Source organism: Microtus ochrogaster, linkage group LG4, assembly GCF_000317375.1.
Source record: "Microtus ochrogaster isolate Prairie Vole_2 linkage group LG4, MicOch1.0, whole genome shotgun sequence".
Taxonomy (NCBI): Eukaryota; Metazoa; Chordata; class Mammalia; order Rodentia; family Cricetidae; genus Microtus; species Microtus ochrogaster.
This window is the reverse complement of record NC_022030.1, coordinates 15,602,810-15,612,717: the sequence shown is the minus strand read 5'-3', so window position 1 is coordinate 15,612,717 and position 9,908 is coordinate 15,602,810. Positions and strand designations below refer to the sequence as shown.

Below are 9,908 nucleotides of genomic sequence, written 5' to 3'. Positions count from 1 at the left end.
GCTCTGTAGACCAGGCTGGCCTCGAACTCACAAGTTTTTTTTTTGCCTCTGCCTCCCGAGTGCTGGGATTAAAGGCTACATATATATACATATATATATAATTTATTTTTGTTTGGTTTTTTTTTTCTGAGACAGGGTTTTTCTGTAGCTTCGGAGCCTTCCTGGAACTGCCCTGTAGACCAGCCTGGCCTTGAACTCACAGAGATTTGCCTGTCCCTGCCTTCTGAGTGCTGGGATTAAAGGTTTGCACCTCCACTACCTGTTTTATGTACTGAAATATTTTTTCTATTTTTATAGGAAAAAGGAAAAGTTTTTAAAAGATATTAAAAACATAGTCCAACTATGTGATTGGTGTTGGTCATCTAATATTCTAGTAAAATAGGAACAAACTTAATATAGTACTAAGATGCATTAAACCCTTCTAGAGTTTCTGGAGGGCTATTGGTATGTACTCTCAGAATTCACTCTTTCAATGTTTTAGTTTCCTTTTTCCTTGAAGTTCAAGTCATGTCTTGGTGGTACTATCTTGAAGAAGTGAAAAAATGGTGTGGAAGATGCTATGGCAGAGGGTGGGGCTAAGAGGAGAAAGGAGTCAGCACATCTGTCCAGAGGTGAGCAGCAAAGTTAGCTTTGAATCACGGGTGACCATGTCACAATTTTAGCCCCCAGGTAACTCTAAATCATAGCTGGGAAAGAAAACAGCAAGGGGAGCAATTGTTTAACCACCTACTGATCAACTGTATGGAAAATAATTGATAATACAGATATAGAACCCACCTTCACGAAGACAGCCCAGGTCCCTTGGTGATGATATGAGCATCCAATTAAACTCTCCGTAGTCAAATTGCTAGCAACACACAGATAATGTTCTATATCATTCTAGATGCTTTTATCTGCCAACAACAACAACCACAAAAATGTATGCATTAAACACTTGCTAAAGAACAAGGATTTGCTTCTCACATAACTGGAGATTCCAAAGGAAGGACAGACTCCGAAATGCTCCTGTAGCACATCAAAGATACCATGAAAACTAGTGTTCCTTTTTGTCTCCTTTCCGTTTCTTACAATGTGATTATAATTCTAAACTGGGTTCTGGGATTTCTACACACTTGCCAAAAAATAAAATCCCACAGCTATGTTTTCCCTCCATTCTTGTTCCTCATGAAAAGAGAGCACCCTTCTGAACTGCTCTCTTGAAAGATGGGAAGCATTCTTTCCTCTAAAGTCACCAGGGAATGTATCCCTTCATATCACTGGCCCAATTATTGCCTTATGCCCTCAGCTCAGAGTCAAACAATGGCTTCACTAATTGACTTAAATAGATCAGCACTTGCCCTCGATGCCCTTGAGACCCCAGATAGAATTGGTACAGAGTCATCCTTCCCAGGCACTTATTGTTGTTGTCATGTTTAGGAGATGGTGCCTTGCTGTGCAGTCAGGGCTGCCCTTGACCTCCTGCCGCAGCCTCCTGCTGGCTGAGATTACAAGCACACATCAGCACATCCCATATCAAAGGATATTTAGTCAAGGTTGTCACAAGACATTTTGAAGCAAATAAAAATGAAGTACACACTATAGCAAGATGCTAGTGAGTCTTCTGTTTAAGTCATTCAGACCAAAGTAATCCATCTGGTTACTCATATTTGGCATGGCTCATTTTATTGATTGTTACATTATACAGCTTAATTGTCATTTATCCATCTCTTAATACAATATTTTAATTGCTTTTCTTGAGAATGGTATATAAACAAACAATGTATTTTGTCATATTCTCCCTATTTTTCCTCATAACTCCTCCCAGATCCACCTCTGCCTCCTAGCTCATCCAAACCTTACAAAGTTTATTTTTTGATAATCCACTAATTACAAGTTGTGCTGCTTCTATACTCCAGGGTGTGGGGTATACTCTTGAGCATGGAATCCATTTGCTTAGGTTTGTACAGTTAACTTTATATTTTGATGAGGATCTAAGTATTCTAATAATAACACTTAAAATGCAAAGTTTAAATATAGAAGTTTCCTATTACACACAATTTTCACTTTTCTATTAAATAAGGAGTTTAATTTATTATCAGAATACAATCTGATATTTTCAGATAAGTTAGGTACTAATAACTGTTATATCTAGATTTTAAAATGGTAAGACATTTTTTATTAACATCCCAAGAAAACATACATAAATGCTACATGCTGCTAAAATAAGACACAATCCATTTAGAGCTTAAAAAATAGTTTTTTTCTCTCTCATTCTCTTATCAGGAGTTGGATATGGTAGAAGTGAGTTGGTCATAGAATGCTGAACAGCAGCGAGAACACTTCCCTGAATACTGTTACACTTCAGACCTCCCTAATCTTCATGATTAGTAAGAGTCTTCAGTGAGACAAGGGGAGCTTGATGTACATCCCTGGGTCCTGTTAGATCCAGTGTCTGAGGCATCAACAGGTAAAAATATGTGGCTGTTTGTGAGGGAGGACAGCAAGAGGGACGCACTCCCACTCATCCACTCATGGTGACTCAAAGGCAGTGGGAGCTCTGTGGACTACATATGGACATGAAAATTGGAAAACAAGGCTGGGGCTTTCTTTTCATATTTACAATTTTGTGTGTGTGTGTGTGTGTGTGCGTGCACGCGCGTGCACACATGCATGCACGCAAGCACATGCACATACATGCATATCTATAAAGGTAATACTTGAGTACCTATAAAGTCACAAGAAAGTATTAGATCCACTGAAGCCAGAGTTTGTACACAGTTGTGGCTGTCTCCATGGGAACTGGGAATGGAACTCTGGTCCTCTATGCTATTCACTGGAGTCATATTTACAGACCCAAGACTGAGATTTACTTCAGTCTTCCTGAGGGGCTGCAGTGTTAGTAGAAAGAAATCAGAAGTATGTCCAGATGTGTCCAGGGTGACGTAGGGACAAGCAATTAGTTGGAGAACTTGCATCTGTATGATGAAGAGTAACCCTTGTGCCCTTGGAAGGACAACAAGATTAGCATTGACCCCTGGTAATGGTCCAGACAATTAGGACTAATAAATGTCAGTCAAATGAGATCCCAGCTTGTCTTCTTACTGTTTTACCTCCCTATATCCATCATGAGCAAGAATAATAGTTTGAGAAGATAGTGCTGATTATAGAAAACATTGGTATAGGAGGATCTTCTATCTATCTGTTGCTTTCATTGGTTAATTAATAAAGAAAACTGCTTGTCCTGATAGGTCAGAACATAGGTAAGTGGGACAGACAGAACAGAATTCTGGGAGGAAGAAGGCAATGTGGCAGATGCCATGGCTCTCCTCTCTGAGAGGGACACTGGTTAGACTCATGTCGGTAAGCCACAGTCAAGTGGCAATACAGATTATTAAAAATGGGTTAGATCAATATGTGAGAGTTAGCCAATAAGGGGCTGGAGATAATGGGCCAGGCAGTGTTTAAATTAATACAGTTTCCATGTAATTATTTTGGGAAAAACTAGACAGGAGCCAGGTGGCGGGAAGCAGCCCACCACTCCTTCTACCAATAAGAGGCTAAAGCTAATGGGTCAAGCAGTGATTTAACTAATACAGATTTCTGTGTGGTTATTTCGGGTGTATGTTAGCCGGGCGGGATGAAACAAGGAGCCCACACCCCTTTTTCTACAAAACATTGTTAAAGTTCTGCCATGTTGAATGGCCCACTCCTGTCTTCAGGTGTCCTATGAGGAAACACAAAAGGTTTAACCTGTGTCAAAGCCTAAAGTTATCTATTATTACTCTAAACCAGATTGTCAAAAAGAGCCATTGGTGGTGGTAAAAGAAAGTATGACGTTTTTATTATCTAAGTTATGAGACCTGAATGTCAATTAAAGATCAAAGAAAATGAATAACCTGTAGAAAGAGAATTGGAAAGAAAAATCAAAAGTTGCTTTATAACATGTTTTCCAATTCTACCCTTTGAACATTATGGGCATACAAAACCCCTCCATTACTAAAATGGGGTACTTAAGATTTATTTAGTAAGCATTGTGCTTAGCTTTTCAAAACATCATTAAGATAATTTTTCACTAAGTTATATTCTCAGAAGTTGTTTTCTATATTTTTTAAAGAGTTAATTTTATCATTTCAGTGACTGTTCATCCTGTTATGGTATTTAATTATAGACCACTCATATTTAATGGATTTTTTAAAATGTCCTTATAGTAATGTGCTTGGGAAAATGTTATCTGTACCCAATAATTAGATGATTCACTGTTTACTTGTATTAACAATTTTTAATAGAGTGGTTGAATTCTAGCTTTTGTTGGGTGATGACATCATATATGGGCCAGTGAGGTTTCTATGGGAACACAGCTGGATTTTTGAAAGACCAAGCTATTCATAAACAATGAAGATACTGGGGGTTTTAACAACCTTTGGACTATATTTCACATTATATTAAGCTACCGCTTCACTTTATGCCTCAAACACAATGGTAAAACTCTGTCAGAATGCTAAATGTTCTCTTGATCATGTGTAAAATGCTACAAGCTTTGAAGTTATACACGGATGACAATGAGTAGAGACCATATGGAGGATATGAGAATATGCACAGTATATTCAAAGACCACAAATGTAATCCTAGAAACAGGGTGCCTTGCAGTATGGGTTTTGTAAGTGGCAAATAGAAAGGGTTGTTCCTCTGAAACTAAAGAGGGTGTTGTTAAAGCAGAGAAGTTTCTTGGCCCTCCATTGCAAGAACTACTTTCGTCATCTTCCTGACCTCCTCAAAAATGGAATTTTTTGGTTTGGATGAGAGCAGTTTCTTCTATTGGCCTGTTCATGGTTTCTCGAGACCACAGACCGAGACTAACATGACAAAGAGCTTGCCGTTGAGAAGCCTATAAGGCACTGACCTGTGGTTGATCCTAAGTGTGACTTCCCTTTGGAACACTTCGTCCCCAGGAGAAAGGATTTGTCAAGGTCAAGGATAAAAATCTTGAACATAAGTATGTAACTTTTTTGTGAAGATGAGGGTTCTTTTTTTTTCTTTTTCTCTATTTTTATTTTATTTAAAAAACAAAAAGAACCTATCTATTTTTCATTTTACATACCAATCCCAGTTCTGACTCTCTCTCCTTCTCCCGTTCCCTCCACCTTCCCTTCCAACCCCATCCACTCCTCAGACTGGGTAAGGCATATTGTTTGAGGAAGGACCAAGACCTTCCCTATTATATGTAGGCTGAGTAAGGTATCTCTCCAAAGAAAGTGCGTTCCAAAAAGCTTGTACAATCAGTAGGGATAAATCCTGGTTCCACTGCCAGTGGCCCTGTAGTCTGCTTCAGACATACAACTGTCACCCACATTCAGAGGGACTAGTTTGGACCTATGCTGGTTCCTTCCCTGTCCAGCCAGAGTTGGCGAGCTCCTATTAATTCAGGTATGCTGTTTCAATGGATATCCCCATCACAGTCTTGACCTCTTTGCTCATATTCTCACTGCTCCCACTCTTCAACTGGACTTTGGGAGCTCAGCCCAGTGTTCCACTGTGGCTCTCTGCCTCTGCTTTCATCAGTTGCTGGATTTAAGGTTCTATGGTAACATTTAAGATAGTCATTAATCATGACTACAGGGCAAGGTCAGTTCAGGCATCCTCTCTACTATTGCTTAGAGCCTTAGCTGGGTCATCCTTGCATATTCCTGGGAATTTTCCTAGTGTTAGGTTTCTTGCTAGCCCCATGATGGCTTCCTCAATCAAGATATCTCATTCCCTGCTCTTTGTCTCTGTCCTTTCCCCATCTAGACTATCCCATTCACTCAAGTTCTCCTCCCCCCTCCCCTTCTTCCTTTCTACTTTGCTTATGACCTCCCTTCTTCCCCCAGACCCATGCTCCCAATTTTCTCAGGAGATCTAGTCTATTTCCCCTTCCCAGGTGGTTCTATATATGTTTCTTTTAAGGTTCTCCTTGTTACTTAGCTTCTCTGGGTTCATGGACTATATGCTCAGTATCCACTTATGACTGAGTACGTGCCATGCACATATTTCTGGGTCTAGATTACCTCACTCAGGATGTTATTTTCTAGTTCCATCCATTTACATACAAATTTCAAGATGACATTGTTTTTTACCCCTGAGTAGTACTCCATGGTTCTTTTTAAATAGACACTACCTTTTCCCTTAGAGATTAGTCAGATGAAAGAAGACAAGGGAGTGGACAGAAGTGAGTGGAACACATAACTTAAGAAAAACACTGCATATTTAATAGCTGGATAATATTGCATTTCATAGCCATACATTTTTATTACCCATCATCAGTTGATAGACACCTAGGCTGTTTCCAATTACTGGTGATTATCAACATGTACTCATATGTTCTTCCCTCTCTTTGATGTAATTTTGTGGGCATATGGCCATTATCATTTCACCAGCATTCTCAACACATGGCACACAAGAGTAGGAAAATATGTACATAGAGAAAAAATAGAAGAGAGGGAGAGTAAAAGCAAGGGAAAGTATGTGTTTGATTATGATAGTGAATGGAATGTTCAGAAGTTTCTCAATTGCTTCTAAAATAACTTAATCTATAGGTTTTATATTATAAAAAACAGAATGAGTGATAATTTTTAACTTTAGCACTCTAAACTATTGGGACTATATATATACATATATATATATATATATGTATATATATAGTCATACTCATAGAGTCACACTCATATATATATATAGTCACACTCATTTACTATTGATATATATGTGTATATATATATATATTTGAAGTCACATTTATTTACTAAGGTAAAACCTTTCCAGACTAGTGCTTCCATTTAAAAAAATTTACCAAAATAGGATAACTTGATAATCTTTCTGATAGCACATTAAAGTTCAGCATCGTGAAAAACCTCTTAGAATTGAAATGACTTTTAGCATGGGACCTGCTATCACACATTTAGGTAATCACACATCACATTCCAGGTGAGCTAATTCAAACTGAAATTGAATAATTTAGTGAAGTAACGCTTTCTGTTGTGGCTTTCTATTCTTAATGTAGTTCTTTGAATTTAATCACTTTCTGACCTACAGATGCTATTATTTTAATATACTTATTTGGTTTTGGGATATGTAGTTCAGTGATAGAGGACTTGCCTTTCCTTAAACTCCAGGCTCAATCAGAAGCACTACAATAAACAAACTAATTAATGTATTCTCTAATTTCAATTCTGCTTCTACAACATGTGGGAAGATTTAACACTTTCAAATACAGATATTTATGAACCCAACCATAACACTCACAGAGACTATTACATCCATGCTCATCTGTGCATTTATATCCTTTTCAAACTTTCTCTGTTCATAGTATTTTAGTGACACACTCCAGCAGAGACCCACAGGTGTATGCACTAGCATGCATACAAAGTAACAAGAAAGTTTCTCTCATTGGAACCATTTGCCATCAAATTAGGATGTACTGAAATGAAACAAGATGACAAGACATTATAAATGCTTGGTTTTATATTCTCCCCAAACTGCTCACCTCCCTAGCAGTAATTCTAATTCTCTTTAACTTTAGATCATAATTTTCACTATCTGTATTACTATGATTTTGATGGAGGAAGGTCATTGGTTAATAAAGAAACTGCCTTGGCCCTTTTGATAGGACAGCAGCTTATACAGGCAGAGTAGACAGAACAGAATGCTGGGAGAAAAAAGCCGAGTCAGGCAGACGCCATGACTCTCCTCTCTGAGATGGATGCCCGTTAGACTCGTCCCGGTAAGCCACACTCAAGTGGCAATACGGATATTAGAAATGGGTTAGATCAATATGTAAGAGCTAGCCAATAAGAGGTTATAACTAATGGGCCAGGCAGTGTTCAAAAGAATACAGTTTCTGTGTAATTATTTTGGGTAAAGCTAGCCATGTGGAGCTGGGCAGGAATGCAGCCCATCGCAGCTCTTACAACATGATTTGACAAGAAATTCATTTACCTACTATAAGCACATATATAATCTGCATTTTGAGGTTATATGTTGATATTTCCTATTCTGGTCATATTAATGTGAGTCACCTTCCACCGGGTTAGTTTTGTGACCTGCTATTGGGTTGTGTCCCACAGTCTGAAATTTGCTTTCAGGCTGTCCCACAAAATAATCATTTTAACCAGTATTTCATTCATTCTTTACTTCTCACCACAGTTCTTTTCCTTACAGGACTCCTAGGCTTAAGTTCTAACTGTGACTCCAAAGTCTTGATCCCACCCCCTGGTGACTTTATCAAAGCCTCTTCTCGTGGGCTTAGAAAGGCTTTCTCACACCAGCTGCTCAGATGGGAGCATATCCCCTTTATCCCCACATGTTTAAAATATTCCCATGCACAGAAACTTAGTTAATAAAATGCCATCTACTTAAAAAAGTACTTCAAATCAGTTCACCCAGATCCTGATTTTAAAGCTATTTCTTAAAACAGATGTGTTTGATCATATCATTTAAAACTTTGAATGAGAAATAAGTGCAGAGAAAATCTAAAGCTTTTTAAAATAACAACCAGAGCTCGAGCAATCAAGGGATTTAGAGAAGAATGAAGTTAAAAAAAAAATTAGTTCTAAGATATAACATAATTTGGGTCTTCAGAGATGGAGAAAAATCAAGCAAAGTGTGGCGAGATGCCTCTAAGCCACTCCACTAATGTAATAAGAGGACAGATTTAGCTCTGAAGCAACCATGAATTGGTCTTTATACTAATATTTCTAACAAGATACTTGACAAACCTTACTTACAATAGAAAGTCTGTCTCCTTTCTTTGGTTCAATTTGAATTTAAGTGTAAAGTTTTACTAGTGAGACTCTAGAATGTATCATCCCATGAAATGGAAGGATGTTACATTTGGAACTGGGATGTATCCACTGTGCTGATGTTTTGTAGGTATGCCTTCCTACCGATGCAATTGAAGCAGGACCTTCTAAGGTTCACCCTTTTGATTTATTCATCAAAAATTAACTTATTTATGCTGTTCTTTTGATTCTAAGTGATTCTGTCAGAATCTGGCAACCACCTCCTGGACACATACATCATTTATGATTTCATAAAGTTTCTCTAGTAAACTTAAGATTCAGTACTCAGAAATCAATGACACGGTGCTTGTTTCAGAGATCATCTTCTTGACTAATGTTCCAGTGGCAGTATTTTGTATTTGTAAATTATTTTCTGCTTCAAATATATTTTCACACATCAAAGGGGGTTCCATTCTTTAATAGCCGAGGAGTTTTATTCCAAGTATCCAAGAAATATGAGATAAGAGTATGACCTGAAATCTCTCCAACGCTGAAGTCAGGTCTCCATGATTGGAAAAGCATACTAATTTCACATAACCCTTCTTCCTACTTACTGCACAACCATGGGAGGAAATTATTATTTTGAAGGGGCAAGAAATAAGATTATAAGGGGATTCTTCTCCACACTCCATCTGGGGACCTTGACAGATTACAAACTTCTAGATAAGCTATTATTTTTTCCAACTTGAAAGTGAAGACAATAATGTCACCTGGTTCACATAGCTGTTATGACAACAGGCAAGATATATTGACATTAATAAGATACGGATTGCAAAATATACAGAAGAAACAAATTTTGAATTCCAAAATCCTGTCTGCCTTACAAAACCTACTGTTCATTTAAAGTCAACTTCAGGAAGACTTTACAAATATTCTACTCTTGATGTCCCCAAATATCTATTAATGTCTTTGTTTTATGTTGTTATTAAAAACATATCTATATTAAGAATAGATTATGGGGACCTTAAAAGTAGAGAGTGAGGGGATGGCTAAGATTCCCTGATGCTCTTGCAGAGGACCTGAGTTTAATTCTCAGCACTACACTGGGTAATTTACAACCACCTGTAACTCCAGTTCCAGGGTACCTGATACCGTCACTCACATGATTCTCTCTCT

The 9,908-nt window shown here is 37.9% G+C and overlaps 1 protein-coding gene across 3 annotated transcripts in view; it reads right to left on the bottom strand.

The window, feature by feature from the left end:
• Positions 1 to 9,908, bottom strand: part of Grm1 (glutamate metabotropic receptor 1) — a 388,725-nt gene that overhangs the window by 172,731 nt on the left and 206,086 nt on the right. The gene's annotated exons all lie outside the window — the stretch shown is intronic.